An 18,935-nucleotide genomic window follows, 5' to 3' on the forward strand; every position below is an offset into this window, starting at 1 on the left:
AACATGGGCAAGTGGATACGCATCCCGTTTCGTTCGCGCGTTCAGTTTGCGCGCATCGAGACATAACCGAATCGATCCATTCGGTTTTTTTTATCGGGACCGCATTGAGCGCCCAGTCTGACATTGACTCTTCAATTATTCCCAAAGAGAGTAACCGATCTATCTCTTCGTTGAGCGCTTTGTGGATGGAAGGTGAATAGGGGAAGGGTTCACTCGGATGGGTGGAGAGTCTTTGAATTCGGCTTTAAGTTCTATAGAGTGTTGGGTCAGCGAGGTAACCTTGAGCTGATCGGACATAGCTGGCTTAAAAAGTTTTTTTATTCTGTCAATTTCATTTTGCTGCTCGGAGCTAAGCTCGACGAAACAGGACAAAGTATATTCAGGGGATTCCTCTGCATTTATTTGAAGAATGCGAGTTTCATTCATGGAAATGTGAATTTTGAATGCCTTAAAAAATCCATACCGGCAACACATTCGACTGGAAGATCGTCTACAATAGTCGTTTCCAGAACATTTGTTTTGTCGTTAAAACAAAACGGCAGATAAACGCTACCCATAACCTGAAGTTGGTCTCCTGAAGCACTAGTAAGACATAGGTTGGATGGATGAATTCTAGTATTCGGGTTTCTCCAAATACGGGAGGTTTCGGTAGAAATCAAAGTCTTTTGACTTCCACTGTCTAGTAGAGTTTTGATTGAGTTATTATAAATGGTAGGTTGAATATAAGGACGATCATTGGAAATGACTGATAATACATACTTTTCCGATGATTCCTGTCCTTCGTAATAGTCGCAGTCGGATATAGGCTCATACCCTAATGTGAAAAGTGTGGTTGTTATTTGGTCGTGGGAATCAATTTCGCTGTCGTCTGACCCAGATTCGACAACTACTTGGATGGGCCGGCCTCCCGCCGGCGTTGTTCGTTTTTTGAACAAAAAGGGCATTTATGAGTAGGAAAACCCGTAAACCCACATGCTTGACAATGAACCTTATAGGGTTGCGTACATTTCTCGGTCGTGTGCTGCTGACTGCGACAATTGAAACATACGAACTTACCGTTCAATGGTACATGAGTGCGGATTTGCGCTTCTATTCCTCCTCCTTCGCTTTGTTTGGATGGGCCCGGTTGGGGACTTGGAATCTCCCGCTTATTGTTTTCTTGCTTCGGTCGATCAGTCTGCTTGGAGCTATCCTCTTTGTTCCTCTCCTCTCGATTGAACGGTCGCTTGCTGTTTTTATTCACAAAATTACCTCCTTTGTTTTGGTGCTCTTGGCGGTTTTGATTTTCGCGGTTGTTGGGTCCTCTATTTCCATGGAAGGGGTTCGGTCCTCTCCCTCCCCGTTGGTTTGGGTTTCCTCCATTCGATGAATGGTCGGAGGCTTCTACCGCGTGAGCTTGAGCCTGGTTATAAGGTTTGGAGAACAGATATGTATTGGTAGCGTCAATTTCTTGTCCCGCCCGTTGCAGCGCGTGAAGATCATGTATTTCCCATCCAATAAGTGCACGTTTGTATTCCGGCTTAAGATTTCTGCGCACCGTTTGGGCTATTTCTTGTTCTGATACTGGCTTGGTCAGGCTTTTGAATTTCTTCTCTACATCGAGGAAAAATTCTAGAAAACTTTCGTTTTTCTGCTGTCTACGTTGATATATTTCGAGCAGCACGAAATGATCCAAATCGGGGTGCCGGAAAGTGGTTTTCAGACTCTCAATTAGCTGTGAATAAGTAGTAAACCGATACTTGTTGCTGGTAAACCACATTTTTGCTATACCGGTTAGCAAATTACCAAATGATCTTAACAGTTCTGGTTCGGAAATTTGTTCCGCTGTGGTCCAATCATTAACTTCCCATAAGAAGTCATTTAATCCTATTCCACGATCTTCGCCAGCGTACTTCATGGGCCATTTTACCACTGGAATGGTCTTCACACGATTTGGGAGGGAATTGAAGTGGTAATCTCGAAAAGGATTTAAGCTAGGTGTTGTTACTGGCGGAATATTTCTACGAAGGTCCATACCGAGTATATCTGCTGTGGGTGGTTCCACCCTTGAAGAACTAACTCTCGAATATGGTGGGTTAGAGGTACGGTTTTCATATGGGTTCTGTGAAAAAGGTGTAGGGGACTGTGATTGAATATTAAGGTTGACATTTTGCGTAGAAGGGATTTCATATGGGTTCGGGTGAATAGAAGAAGACTCTGAGTGAAACGGGTTTAGGGGGATTTGATAATGCGGATTGGAATAATGTATGAATTCATTTGGGTCTGACCACTGTGAAGATACAGGATGAAGGCTGGGAGAGTCGTGCGACAATGGAATATTCGTGGCATCTGTTCGGTACGATGTATATACTGGTGGATCGTTGATAGTATCGTACCTAATGTAACCTGTGGATCGAACAACGTTCGTCACATCACTAAGCGACGGCATATGCGGTCGCCCTGTATATACAGCACTTGTTAAATTCACTGGCTCATTTTCTAAATCTCGTAATGTATCAAAACGCACTTGTCGTGATTGATGGACACGAGATGACACTTGATAACGGGGAGTCGACCATATGGGTGGTAATGGTACCCACGTCGCATACGAAACCGTTGTTGCACTTGTCACTACTGTTGAATGCGAAGCTGACACCGATGCCTGCCCGATGGCTAAATTACTTATGCCTATTATTGATTCTACTTCTTGATTAATATGTGTGTTAGAAAAGGTATTATCCTGATTTGGAATGAAGTTCGGTATATTATTTGAGGGCTGAGGTAGAACTGCAGACACCTCATTCGCTAACGATTGTTCTGTTGAAGCACTAGACATGACAGGCACATCAGATGTCAATGAAATTAAGTCAGCCGCATTATTATTAATTTGCGCTTGGGCGGTGAGACTTGCAGCTTCTTCTATAATGGGAAAAGAAGGTGTAGCAGGTGGCGGAGGAATTCTCTCTCGAGCCTCGAAATATTCTAAATAGGTTTGAATAACTTTAGAGAAAATCCAATTTGCATCATTTGCCCACTCTCGTGTTCCAAAAGTTTTCCTGAATAATTTTAGACGATTGTGTAAACGCAGTAATCCTGTCTTGGACCTATCTTTTGGTAAATCATCCGACCCCACCTCATTCCAAACTCTTTCCAATCTACTGCGACAGATGACAATTTCTGTCCTAGGGTCTCGTTTGTACACGCAAACTCGCCTTACACCCTCTATTTCTTCCCGAAGCGAATTTTTTAATTTTCGGCGATTTACACTCATACCACGATCTTTATCTTTCAGCTGGTTTCTAATTTCCAACTCGAAAAAAAGCTCTTCTTCTGTAAGAAAAGATAATGACATTTGCTCTAGATACGCTTTGTCTAAATTCGCCATGGCGCCCCTTGCAATCTCAAACTATATAACAGAATGTACAAAATCGTCCTCGCGTGTCGCCCTGATCTGCACAATTAACAAGCTGAAAGTGTGGATCGAATGATCAAAATATGACTCGACCGAACGATGAAGGACAAAAGAACACGGAATCGATACAATTTCTGTGTGTGTTATATGAAGCAACATGCGGTCAAATTTCACTCTATGGCTATTTACTACCTACGCACGTGATCTGCACTATACTCGAATCTATCGATCAAGGGCACCGCATGAAAAATTGCCACAACCAATATCAAATGGAGCAGTTGGGAATAAAAAAGTGTTTGAACTGAGAGTTGATTTTTTTCTCGATCTAATTTTTATTCGTCAAACATCTTTCAAAACTTCCCCACGTCCAATGAAAAAAATTAAAGGGTTGTGTACAGGACACGACCGCGGTGACATTAAAAATATAGCTTTTTTATCTATCACACATATCGACACACGTTCTTGTTCACTCGCCTGTTTTCATATGTTACAATTTGCTATATACCCTCCCCATTAAAACATAATTTATTGAAGGTCTTTTAACGGTAATCTATTAATTAATCAAGTATCTCACTAGGTGATTGGCATTATTTGGCTGATCCATCTAGTAAAAATAGGCTGGTCTGGTGTGATGAGGAAACCCACGCCCGCCAACGGAAATATACAGATTCTCCATAAAATATGAAATTTCATTTTCCATTTAAATTTTCAATAATGTACTAATGAACTTGAGTAAACAATCTTAAGTGTAAGTATTTCTTGATCGATTAGTGGTGGAAAAATGAAATTATTTGATAAATTACATTGTTATGCAACTTTCGCACTACCAGTTAAAACGGGTTTTTATGCTATCTTGGTGACATTTTTCTTGTTGCTAATTATTAAAACGTGTTATAACTCTGTAGTGTAAACATTGTATTATTAAACCAATTCTGCAGCGTTTTATGTTATATAGGTGTTTTATGTGGTAATAGGACTGACATAATTATATCTTCAGTACAGCGGTTTGTTTCATAATTTAAAACAGATTTATTTTAAAATTTAAATTAGTATACCCAACCGTATTTGTTGTATACCTTAAAACGCAATTAGAACTGTGTTTTAAATACATAGGGTAGGACAGATGTTCTGACTGGTTAAACTGGGAAAACAATTTTAAGTCCAGTAACGCTTAAGACATGGCTTGAATTTGAATCGAAAAAGAACACCCGCTTCAACTGCTGCTGGGACGGTAAGTTCTGTTTTAAAATTTTCCGTTGTGTGCAGTACGAAACAAAAGTGTTTGAAATTAGAAAACAAAAAGTTCTGCTGGGAATGTGATTGTTTCCGATGCAATTACACTCAGATTTTTCACGCAGGGGATACAGGCCGTGTAAATGAAAACCGCGTAAATTTAAAAAAAACGCGTTAATGAAAACCGCGTAAATTTCAAAATCCGCGTAAAAACCTGAGTGTACTCTCCTATATAAAATATTACGCTGCTGAACAGTGCAATAACTACAGAAGCACGTTGTCAGATGCCTTACTGATAAAAAACATATAACCGAAATATGAAACATGAAAACCAATTGGCTCTTTACCCTACGCAGCTACAAAGCGCCGTAAACATGGATTAACAAGTTACAACGCACACGCATGCATAAAAATAAATATATTTTTTTCAAACGCAACACTCTTAAGCAGCACACACCGTATTGAATTAAATCCAAACCACCCCGCCCACCCACTTTGCAAATCATTCTGTGACACCATGCTGGTACCCGACAAATCCGCACACGGCCACCGCTGCCGAAAATGCATAGCGTCTACCGCTTATTGTAGTGCCCAGACGCTGCAGTCATGATCTTACCCGTTCGACATAAGAACAAAAACTGATTCAAACGGGTACGCGTCACCTCTATTTATAAACTAACCGTATATGGTTTAGTCACTTAGGTGCGAGTGTATGCAAATGCCAACGTTACCGAAAATCGATAGCGCTTATTGCATCGCCCGGAGACGACGTTGCTCGTGTGGGATAAGAGCAACAACTGATTTAAACGGACATGCGTTGCTTCTATTTATGACTTTTCGTGTTTCATTGAGCAACTAAGCTGCCCTCTTTTGACGGCTGTGTCTGAGAAATCTGCCTCACGAATGGTATTTTTCCCGTTTTTTGTGAACTTTTTAATTTTACCAATTTCCAAAAGTCTACTTTTATTGGGGAGATATTAAATTATTACCAATATTTAAGTTAGGTGTTTCTGAATCGGTTGGTGTATGAATAATTAAAATCCATCTAGTAATATCGGAGTTATAAGCGTGCAAACCTTACATAGTTTCGTTACATGGGAGATAGTTTAGATTTTAGAATGACACCTAGCCCCAGATAGTGGAGTAAGACATTTTTAATGTCAAAAAATTAACTCTCGATAAAATCGCTAGCCAATTATTTTCGCTGGATCGCCAGAATGTAAGTTAGGGTTCGCTTACCTATGAGCATGCAGACTCACCTTTGAGTCTCTCGAGGGCTGCCTAAACTAGCTCTTTAGAGAGGTTAACTGCCATTGGACGTGGACCGCTATTCTCTCCGAGCACGCAATCACGCTCGGGCACTCACGGTACTCTTCTTCGGTGAATTCCGGGGTGGCTTGAGGGACGGGTTCACTAATCGCACCACGGCCACAGTGGTGTTTTTGACGGCCACACCACGATTTTCCGACACTCGCGAGGTCATCAACGGACGGTGGGTTCGCTTAAGGTGGCACTATTTCACACGCGCGCGCACACAAAGTTATTTCCGAGCTCGGGATGGTGGAATTACGAGGGAACACTTTTTTTTCTTGATCCGATACTGAACGATTTTCCGGTCACTATATTCCGATTTCACCGTGAGCTTGATCGCAGGGATGGCGTTAGATGGCTTTTGTTCACTAAGAGGAACTTGATTTGATACGTGGCTTCGATTTTCTGGACACACTTGACGATCATTTACCAGTACGTGTTGCTTGATCAAAAGGTGAAGCCAAAGAGAGCGAATCTATCCCGCAAGCTGATCTCCAGCCCCCAATATGATAAACTGCGATCTTTTTGAGCGTTGTGTGTTTTCCGGATTTGGTAGCTGATGATCGCACTCGGACGGTTTGGTAGCGGTAGTGTTTGAATTGGCAGTTAATTTTATTAAACAATTCTACACCTAACTCCTATCAAACAAACTCAAACAGAAATTTATATTTTTTATTTATTAATTTTAATTATGGGACAGGGTGACATGTTACAAGTGTTTCCACATGGTTGCCATTGTCCATTGTATTTACAGTAAATGTTACAAATTCTAAAAGGTTTGATGTTGTTGAGCGGCCTTTATAAAAGCCATGCTGCTTGCTTGTTATTTGATTTTTGATTTGCTGAAATATTTTGTCATTTACTAGTTTTACGAATAATTTTGGAATGCATGATATAATGGCAATCCCACGATGGTTTCGGATGTCCGATTTAGCGCCTGATTTAAAAATTGGCACTAAAAAGGATGATTTCCATATTTCTGGGAATGTTCCATTTTTCAGTGACATGTTGAAAATATGTAGTAATGGTAGAGTGAATTCTTCTGCTAGATTTTTTTAAAATATTGATGCTATTCCGTCCGGTCCAGGTCCTTTTGATGCGTCTAAGTTTTTTAGTGCAGTGGTACTTTCGTGTTCAGATAGTTCGTGGACGGAAATGTCATTTGAGAATTCAGGTATAAATGAAAAGTAGTCGCGGTCGAGGTCTGTTTCGGAATATGAAGTATAAACTTCTTGAAAGAATTTTCCAAATAAATTGCAAATTTCAGTATTGTTATTTCCTACATGTCCATCAAAATGCATTTGGGATGGAAAGTTGCTACTTTTCAATTTCGTTTTCACGTAATTGAAGAAATTCTTTGGATAGGTCTTGATTTCAGTCTCGATTTTACGATTATATTCTTCATGTGCAGTGTTAATGGCTATGTCGAGTTGGGAGCAAATATCCAGATAGTTTTGCCGATTTGTAATGCTATGTTCTTTCTTGTAAATTTTATGTGCCTTTTGCTTTCTATTTTTTAAATTTTTAGATGTTGGTTGAACCATACAGGCTGCTGGCCGCCATGAGTTCTTCTTCTTTTTACTGGTACTGTTCCAGAGATTAAATTCGTTACAATTAAATAGAATTTAGTCACTGCTTCGTTGACATTTCCTTCTATACTCAATACAGTTTGCCAATTTATTCTACATAATCTACGTTTGACTTCTTCGAAGTCAGTTTTGTGGTATTCCGGCACTTCCTCATACTCCAAGTCGTTCGGGGAAGAGTTTTGATGAATAAAAATTGAATATTCGATTGCTGTGTGAAATACTTCATTTTTCCATAATGGAGTTAAAGATGCATTAACACAGAAGTCTTCAGTGCAGTTCGTGAATAAGAGGTTTATGATGAATTTTGTTTATTTTTTACATGGCTGATTTGGTGCAGGCCAAATTCAGATATTTTGTCAAAGAAGTATTGAAGTGTTTCATTTTCGCCTACGACAGGGAGTAAGATAGATTCGTTTTCAATGTCTACGATGAAGTTGGTGTTACGTTGATTAAAGTCGCCATAAATATGCAGTTTTACTTCAGGTTCCGTGTTTGACATGATAGATTCTACAGTTTGAAAAAATAGTTCAAATGATTTTTTGTGAGCATTTTCGGGTGGAAAGAACACAGAGGAGAATATATGCACTTCTCCTGATATTACTGCTTTTGCCCATATATGTTCAAATTCTATGGTTTCTATTTCTTCTGAAGGAAAGTCTGCGTTTATGGCTATAATGACTCCTCCTCCACACTTTTTATTACAAAGAAACAAGTTACGGTCATGCCGAAATACATTAAATTGATTTCCAAAAATTTCTTCGCTTCTTACGCTTTCATCCCAGCTACTCTCTGTTCCAAGAATTATATTAAAAGAAGATGAAATTAGTTTTTGTTGGATTTCTTTCATTCTGGCTTGGCTTTTAATTCGATTAAAATTTTGGCAATAGACCAAAATTTCAGTCGAATTCTGTTGTGGATGCGAAGAAGTTTTTGGAATATTTAAATTACTTACAGTTATATTTTCTTCCTCTATAGAGGGCGTCATTACTTCCGAAAATTCGACGTTCCAAATTTATGCGTAGCTTCGCGGAGTTGTTGAAGGCGCCTGGTTCTTTCGCTTGATAAAAATTTTCCATAAGAGTCAAGGTCTGCTGCTGCTTCGTCTGGGTTTAGCCCATATTCCTGATAGACTTCGATGAAAATGCGCAGGAGATGGTCAGGAGTGGTCGGTAGTCCTCCGGATGCGAGCGTCATTTTGATGCTGGTCGGCGTCATTCCTTCCACGCAAATAGATCTACACTACCCCTGGCTAGCCGGCCATTCCGGTATTACTTGAAATGATTTGGCAGACGAATTGGCTAGAGCGGGCGCTGCAACTGACTTTGTTGGTCCAGAACCAGTTTCACCACTGTTGATAAGTTGGATAAAGCACAAGATTCGCTGCATCCGAATATGCCAACCATTGGTATAGCTTGCAAATTTGCGTTCAAACAAAGACTTTTCTGCTAGATGTGAGTCCGAAAATGTCAAATAATTTATTACATGTTTCAAAGCACAATTGCAGTATTCTAGTCAGGGCACTGACTGGGCATTGCAAACTTAATTGTCACTTGGCTACTATTCTGTGCTGCTGGCGAGCTGAGTATTATTCGTGTGATCTCTGTGAATTCGATTACAGAACTTCATATCATTTGATGTGTATCTGCACTGCAGTAATGCAATTGCGTATCCGGATTTTTGGTTCTCCAAACATAGATGAACCTATGTACAGAGAGCTGAAACTAAAGGATATGCTATTGTTCCTAACCCAGTATGGTAAAGAGCTATAGTTTAAGCCGTATTTGAAAGACAATATCTTTTCGGGGGTGTTGTCATTCTATTCTCTCAATACCCCCTGGCGGGTGTTGATATATCCGCTCACTGTTTAAATAAAAATTCTAAATCCCTCCGGGGGATAGAAGTTTTATTCCTGCTATTGTAGCACCTGCAGATCGTTCAGCATCCTTCCGGGGGTGCAGAATGCTCTGTTTTAATTGTTCTGTGTCGTTATTTTCCTTACCCCTTCCCCAATCCTTTCCATCAGGGTAATGATGAAAAGACGATTCATGGCAATGCACACATCTCCGATCAACATTGGGAACGTGCCATTTGAGCCAGACGCTGATTCCTGATTCCTAAAACACATTAACTGAAAGATATGAGAGAATTATTCAGTAGGAAATGGAGCCACCTTTCCAATGGAACTGAAAAATTTAAAATACAAGGTACACTTGTTGAGTTAAAGGAATTTAAAGACAAACAGATCAAATAGAGAAAATGTTCAATAACTCTATAACGGTTGATTTGATAGTATGTGTAGAACGATTTTTACCCACCAAAGGATTATTATGTTATGTTGACTGTATTAACATGCCTCGTCTATCAACCTGATCCGTTCTCCACTAATGTATTCCCGGAGAAAAGCAGGCTGCGACACAAAATGGGAGTTTAGTAAATGGGCTAAACCAATTTGAACGACACACGCACGCACACAAGATTTACTCTCTCCCCTTATTTAGTAATTAAAAGTAAAAACCTGTAGTAGTCGTTTCCCCAAATATGATTTAAAAATGCGTAAAAAGTTCCAAACAAATCCAGCGGGATATCATTTACATTGTATTTATTTGAACTACATGTTGCACATTACAAACTACAAATTCAACGATGTTATAATATATACTAAGAACATTTCATTGATATATGATTTTGGGTGATCACCACCTTATCACCACAGGGTGATAATCACTTATCACCTTGCGTGATTCCACCCCTGGGGCCCTATTCTCACAGTCACGTCACCTAGTGACTAGAACAAAATTTACTCTAGTCACTAGGTGACGTGACTGTGAGAATAGGGCCCCTGATCTTTATCGTCAAGCAAACGCAACTTTTATTTCCCTTTTCGTCGACACTTTTATTCTTTTTCTCCCACTTTCTTACTGTCTATCTCCTACCTTAGCGCTTCTTTATTCTGCGGTTCTCTTCGGGACCCCTTTTCCACTCCAGTCGTTGTCGCTGCCACTCCACCACCGTACTCCACTGCTTCACTCCGTTGATTCTGCGGTTCCACACGGTGTTCTACGGCTGCCGCACATCGCTCGCTACCGGTCGTCTACGCGGCCTCGAGTGTTTGACGATCTCGAGCTTCGACGAGGGGTTCTATTCGTCGGCTATGCCCGGTTTCCCGCGTGAGTGTTCGACGGTCGGACACGGTAGGGCTTTCTGGGTTCACAGGGGTTATACACTAAAACCACGGCTTCAAGATATAAACTACGGGGTCCTGCGAACACAATGGGGGATGTCAAAATGGCAGATTGGCTTTGGGGGACGGTAGAGGTGTCACATGGGTTAGTTTAAGAGGCGGTCAATTACCTGGAAGTCTGGATTCTCCGGTTAACTATCCAGTTCCTTATTTCTGCTTTTTGACTTCACTTCACTCTTTTTTGATTTAACACACAGCTTCACTTCTCTTTACTTCGACTTTTATTGCACTCTTCTGGCTTGACTTTCCTCGTCGATAGCTACCGGGCAATTGAACTCCGGTTTTGGTGGTTATTGACCGTTGACCCTTTGGTTCGCCAATGAATTCCGCCCAAATCCTCTATTATCGCCACCCCCAATGGCCGCCTGTTTGCTGAATCCGGCACCTGGTGGTGGTTCACGGCAATTGTGGCGAGTTTTCCTGGCTGCGTTCTGGCCTTCTGACGGTGTTCGCCTTTTAGACACTTCACAGATCTTTTCTTGACATACACAGATTTAGGGCCCTATTCTCACAGTCACGTCACTTAGTGACTAGAGGGAAATTTTGTTCTAGTCACTAGGTGACGTGACTGTGAGAATAGGGCCCTTAATAAACGTAAACTAAACGCGACAATCTCACAAGGGCCCTATTCTCACAGTCACGCCACTTAGTGACTAGAAGGAAATTTTGTTCTAGTCACTACGTGACGTGACTGTGAGAATAGGGCCCCAAATCTTATACAGAAACAAATACACTGGTTACAAACCTGCGATCTCCCAGTCTCTAGTTGGGCGCTTTAACCACTCCGCCATCCAGGAACTGTGACGATGTCATCACAAATTCCCAATAGTATCGTGATTACCACGGCAGCCTCCAATTCCTCCCAATTGACCTATCGACCCCCAATGTCTCCTATAAGCAGATCGCCACCTCTCCCTCTCATCGATCGGGCCAAATCGCTCTCGTTATCTATTTTCAGGTCCAGTGGACTGCGCTCAAGGCTTGAGATATTTATAAGATACCCCTTCGTCGAAATATGTAATGTATGTAAAGACAACTTTCGTAAATATCCAGTTAGCGTCATTTGCAATTTTTTTTTAAATAATTTCATTCGATTATACAGATGCAGAAGGCCTGTCTTAGACATTTTTTGTCGAGCAGCTTGTCTTCAAGATTGTCCCAGGCTCTTTCTAACCTTTGACGGCAAATCATCAGCTCTGTTCTTTGTTCTCTCCAAACCAATTTTAAATGAAAGACCTATCAAACAGTAAGAACGCTATTAATTTGTTTTTGATTCTGATGTTTAGTTTCCATGATATGGATGTTTGAATGTGTAAAAATGGCGTTTTTTGCAGTTTTTTTTAAATTACCTGCCGAAATTGACAACATAGATTAATACTTTATTTGTTTTTAGACAGCTTTAACGAATACCTTTCGAACAAGTTATAGATTGTTGAAATCGGACTATTATCAAAAGAGATATTTAACATTAAATGCGGACGAAAGATTTTTATCATTTCCCATTGCAAGAAATATGACCAAAAACATGTAATCTATTATTAACGCCAAAACGGATTATTTTAGGTCAATAGTATCTTCGGAAAATTTAATGGAGGCAATATGGCCTTTCTTTTGGTATTGTGCTTTTGCTGATTAATCCCCCTATGAGTGAGATATTTTCACAAATTTTCTTGGAAGTGATTATATCGAAATGATGCCTTCAGCAAATTTGTAGCTCTTACTTTTGCAAATAACTTTACTGAAGACTTCAAATATCTATTTTGAATACTTTAAAAGTTATGGCTTGTTCTTTGTCGCCTATTTATTGTTCAATATAGTTATAATCCATTGAAATAAGCCAAACATTATTTCGATAAAACGAATTTTGTATTTCATTTTTCTATTTACAACCGCTAGAAATAATCACCGAACACTTCCAAGTTGTCTGGAAGGAACTTGATAACTTATCAGTGTAAAAATGTTAATTTGTGCGAACCTTCTGACTGCAATTTTTGAAGTAGAATACTTCTAACGTTTCAATATGGGGTCCCGTTTCAAAAATTTCAGTTGAGAAATTTTCCCAGGTTTAAAATGCGAATGTCTTCCGTTCTACTGATCGAAATCGCAATATTTTTGCACTATCGGAAATTCGCGCACGTATTTTGTATTAAATTTCGGAATTAATTCGAATACTATAAATAAACCAAATGAAGGATTTTTAGAAAATCCTTCGAAAACAGCGAGGTAAATGCGCAATTTGCAAGCACATCTCACGCAGAACCGTCAAAAAGGAGCATGTAAGCGTTTCATTACATACGGGAATGTTATATATACAGGTCACGCGAGCTTGTTTTGTATCAGTGGGTGCTCGCTTACCACACGAGCAACATGCTCGTCCGGACGGTACAATGAGCGGTATCATGTTTGCGTTCCCGTACCAAGCGTCATCGCAAGGTCCTTCGTGATAAAATCCAGGGAATCACTAAATCCGCCATTCGGCGTCTGGCTCGTCGTGGTGGTGTAAAATGCATCTCCGATTTAATCTACGAATGCTGATGGTGTGCAGGAAAATGTCATCCGAGATGCCGTGACCTACACTGAACACGCCAAGCGCAAAACCGCAATGAATATCGTCTATATTCAGAAGCGGTAGGAACGCACTTTGTATGGATTTGGAAGTTGAAAAGGTAGAACTAACTTGTGTCATTATAAAAAGGCCTTTTTCAGGACCACCCAAAGTCATTTCAAAGAATAAGTTTGCATTTTCTGTTTCATGGACTGTTTCTCCCTGGAGAGCAATTTGGGTTAAACCCTAAATTATGATTTATTTCAGTACGCATATTGCAAATATGGTCAGAAACAAACTGGAGTGAAGTGGAAAATATTTTTACTAGGCGCATTCAAAAAAGGTTTCAATTCTCAAACATTTTACCAAGGTGCCGTATTACATTACTCTCTTTACCCTGAGTGTTCGATAATCTCTATATTGGAAACACAATTTCAATTTTGTTCTTTAGCAAAAAAATATGTGGTCATCCTGAAAAGGACGGTTTTTACAAGAGCATTTCTTTGGTAAGTCTCAGCGTTCGATATATGCTTTCTTTTCGGTCTTCAATGGAAGCAGTACGGCTTGGATATTTGGCAACACACCGCCCTGAGCAATTGTCACTCCGGAGAGCAGTTCGTTCAACTTTTCGTTGTTACGAATCACCAGCTGCTGAAGACGTGGGATAATTCGTCTTTTTGTTGTCACGGGCAGCATTTCCTTCCAATTTAAACACTTTAACAGCAAGGTATTACAGCTACTAAGTAAACGGCACTCCGATGCGTTCAACACAATTTGCTTGTGTATCGACTAACAAAGAGGAGGAGCTACGAAGAACACATATTGAGGACAACACAAAAAAGGACGAGCTTACATTGTGCTGTAGTCAGGTATAAAAACTCAGCATGCTGTTGCTCACGCTTAGTTCGTTTGCAGCATCAGCATGCAGCAGTTCGTTTGCAGCATCAGCATGCAGCAGTGCCCCCGCCGCACAGCATCATCAGCTGCTGAAGACGTAGTGTTTACCGAAAAATACAATGTAATCTTATTAGTGTGTAACCTGTTCTGTCTAAGTTTTCAACCCTATTAATTGATCAGGAATAATTTTCTTGCCACTTTTCGGCGGATATAGTAGGTTAAGAATGAAAGAAAGTAGTACAGTCGAGCAAATGAAATAAGTTTCAGTTTCCTTTGAACCGTGGCGAAGTACAGATCTGGGAGGGAGAAACAGACACTACGCACGAAGTGTAAATAATAGCACTTGTCAAGAAGCAAGAAAACTTTCGACAGCCAAAATCAATCAAGGTGGGCGACGCATAAATGAGCAAATTTCTTTTTGCGTGTCATTGATGCAAGCGTGTTACCAGCACATGACTTCAATCGTGTGATGGAAAGGAGCTTGGGACAGTATAAAATCAGTGAAAGTTTTTTTTCCGGGTGCTTTACATTGATTTCTATTCTATTCTATTCTATTTTATTCTATTCTATTCTATTCTATTCTATTCTATTCTATTCTATTCTATTCTATTCTATTCTATTCTATTCTATTCTATTCTATTCTATTCTATTCTATTCTATTCTATTCTATTCTATTCTATTCTATTCTATTCTATTCTATTCTATTCTATTCTATTCTATTCTATTCTATTCTATTCTATTCTATTCTATTCTATTCTATTCTATTCTATTCTACACTATTCTATTCTATTCTATTCTATTCTATTCTACACTATTCTATTCTATTCTATTCTATTCTATTCTATTCTACACTATTCTATTCTATTCCATTCTATTCTATTCTATTCTATTCTATTCTATTCTATTCCATTCCATTCCATTCCATTCCATTCCATTCTATTCTATTCTATTCTATTCTATTCTATTCCATTCCATTCTATTCTATTCTATTCTATTCTATTCTATTCTATTCTATTCCATTCTATTCTATTCTATTCTATTCTATTCTATTCTATTCTATTCTATTCTATTCTATTCTATTCTATTCTATTCTATTCTATTCTATTCTATTCTATTCTATTCTATTCTATTCTATTCTATTCTATTCTATTCTATTCTATTCTATTCTATTCTATTCTATTCTATTCTATTCTATTCTATTCTATTCTATTCTATTCTATTCTATTCTATTCTATTCTATTCTATTCTATTCTATTCTATTCTATTCTATTCTATTCTATTCTATTCTATTCTATTCTATTCTATTCTATTCTATTCTATTCTATTCTATTCTATTCTATTCTATTCTATTCTATTCTATTCTATTCTATTCTATTCTATTCTATTCTATTCTATTCTATTCTATTCTATTCTATTCTATTCTATTCTATTCTATTCTATTCTATTCTATTCTATTCTATTCTATTCTATTCTATTCTATTCTATTCTATTCTATTCTATTCTATTCTATTCTATTCTATTCTATTCTATTCTATTCTATTCTATTCTATTCTATTCTATTCTATTCTATTCTATTCTATTCTATTCTATTCTATTCTATTCTATTCTATTCTATTCTATTCTATTCTATTCTATTCTATTCTATTCTATTCTATTCTATTCTATTCTATTCTATTCTATTCTATTCTATTCTATTCTATTCTATTCTATTCTATTCTATTCTATTCTATTCTATTCTATTCTATTCTATTCTATTCTATTCTATTCTATTCTATTCTATTCTATTCTATTCTATTCTATTCTATTCTATTCTATTCTATTCTATTCTATTCTATTCTATTCTATTCTATTCTATTCTATTCTATTCTATTCTATTCTATTCTATTCTATTCTATTCTATTCTATTCTATTCTATTCTATTCTATTCTATTCTATTCTATTCTATTCTATTCTATTCTATTCTATTCTATTCTATTCTATTCTATTCTATTCTATTCTATTCTATTCTATTCTATTCTATTCTATTCTATTCTATTCTATTCTATTCTATTCTATTCTATTCTATTCTATTCTATTCTATTCTATTCTATTCTATTCTATTCTATTCTATTCTATTCTATTCTATTCTATTCTATTCTATTCTATTCTATTCTATTCTATTCTATTCTATTCTATTCTATTCTATTCTATTCTATTCTATTCTATTCTATTCTATTCTATTCTATTCTATTCTATTCTATTCTATTCTATTCTATTCTATTCTATTCTATTCTATTCTATTCTATTCTATTCTATTCTATTCTATTCTATTCTATTCTATTCTATTCTATTCTATTCTATTCTATTCTATTCTATTCTATTCTATTCTATTCTATTCTATTCTATTCTATTCTATTCTATTCTATTCTATTCTATTCTATTCTATTCTATTCTATTCTATTCTATTCTATTCTATTCTATTCTATTCTATTCTATTCTATTCTATTCTATTCTATTCTATTCTATTCTATTCTATTCTATTCTATTCTATTCTATTCTATTCTATTCTATTCTATTCTATTCTATTCTATTCTATTCTATTCTATTCTATTCTATTCTATTCTATTCTATTCTATTCTATTCTATTCTATTCTATTCTATTCTATTCTATTCTATTCTATTCTATTCTATTCTATTCTATTCTATTCTATTCTATTCTATTCTATTCTATTCTATTCTATTCTATTCTATTCTATTCTATTCTATTCTATTCTATTCTATTCTATTCTATTCTATTCTATTCTATTCTATTCTATTCTATTCTATTCTATTCTATTCTATTCTATTCTATTCTATTCTATTCTATTCTATTCTATTCTATTCTATTCTATTCTATTCTATTCTATTCTATTCTATTCTATTCTATTCTATTCTATTCTATTCTATTCTATTCTATTCTATTCTATTCTATTCTATTCTATTCTATTCTATTCTATTCTATTCTATTCTATTCTATTCTATTCTATTCTATTCTATTCTATTCTATTCTATTCTATTCTATTCTATTCTATTCTATTCTATTCTATTCTATTCTATTCTATTCTATTCTATTCTATTCTATTCTATTCTATTCTATTCTATTCTATTCTATTCTATTCTATTCTATTCTATTCTATTCTATTCTATTCTATTCTATTCTATTCTATTCTATTCTATTCTATTCTATTCTATTCTATTCTATTCTATTCTATTCTATTCTATTCTATTCTATTCTATTCTATTCTATTCTATTCTATTCTATTCTATTCTATTCTATTCTATTCTATTCTATTCTATTCTATTCTATTCTATTCTATTCTATTCTATTCTATTCTATTCTATTCTATTCTATTCTATTCTATTCTATTCTATTCTATTCTATTCTATTCTATTCTATTCTATTCTATTCTATTCTATTCTATTCTATTCTATTCTATTCTATTCTATTCTATTCTATTCTATTCTATTCTATTCTATTCTATTCTATTCTATTCTATTCTATTCTATTCTATTCTATTCTATTCTATTCTATTCTATTCTATTCTATTCTATTCTATTCTATTCTATTCTATTCTATTCTATTCTATTCTATTCTATTCTATTCTATTCTATTCTATTCTATTCTATTCTATTCTATTCTATTCTATTCTATTCTATTCTATTCTATTCTATTCTATTCTATTCTATTCTATTCTATTCTATTCTATTCTATTCTATTCTATTCTATTCTATTCTATTCTATTCTATTCTATTCTATTCTATTCTATTCTATTCTATTCTATTCTATTCTATTCTATTCTATTCTATTCTATTCTATTCTATTCTATTCTATTCTATTCTATTCTATTCTATTCTATTCTATTCTATTCTATTCTATTCTATTCTATTCTATTCTATTCTATTCTATTCTATTCTATTCTATTCTATTCTATTCTATTCTATTCTATTCTATTCTATTCTATTCTATTCTATTCTATTCTATTCTATTCTATTCTATTCTATTCTATTCTATTCTATTCTATTCTATTCTATTCTATTCTATTCTATTCTATTCTATTCTATTCTATTCTATTCTATTCTATTCTATTCTATTCTATTCTATTCTATTCTATTCTATTCTATTCTATTCTATTCTATTCTATTCTATTCTATTCTATTCTATTCTATTCTATTCTATTCTATTCTATTCTATTCTATTCTATTCTATTCTATTCTATTCTATTCTATTCTATTCTATTCTATTCTATTCTATTCTATTCTATTCTATTCTATTCTATTCTATTCTATTCTATTCTATTCTATTCTATTCTATTCTATTCTATTCTATTCTATTCTATTCTATTCTATTCTATTCTATTCTATTCTATTCTATTCTATTCTATTCTATTCTATTCTATTCTATTCTATTCTATTCTATTCTATTCTATTCTATTCTATTCTATTCTATTCTATTCTATTCTATTCTATTCTATTCTATTCTATTCTATTCTATTCTATTCTATTCTATTCTATTCTATTCTATTCTATTCTATTCTATTCTATTCTATTCTATTCTATTCTATTCTATTCTATTCTATTCTATTCTATTCTATTCTATTCTATTCTATTCTATTCTATTCTATTCTATTCTATTCTATTCTATTCTATTCTATTCTATTCTATTCTATTCTATTCTATTCTATTCTATTCTATTCTATTCTATTCTATTCT

This window comes from Topomyia yanbarensis, chromosome 1 (genome assembly GCF_030247195.1).
Source record: "Topomyia yanbarensis strain Yona2022 chromosome 1, ASM3024719v1, whole genome shotgun sequence".
Lineage (NCBI taxonomy): Eukaryota > Metazoa > Arthropoda > Insecta > Diptera > Culicidae > Topomyia > Topomyia yanbarensis.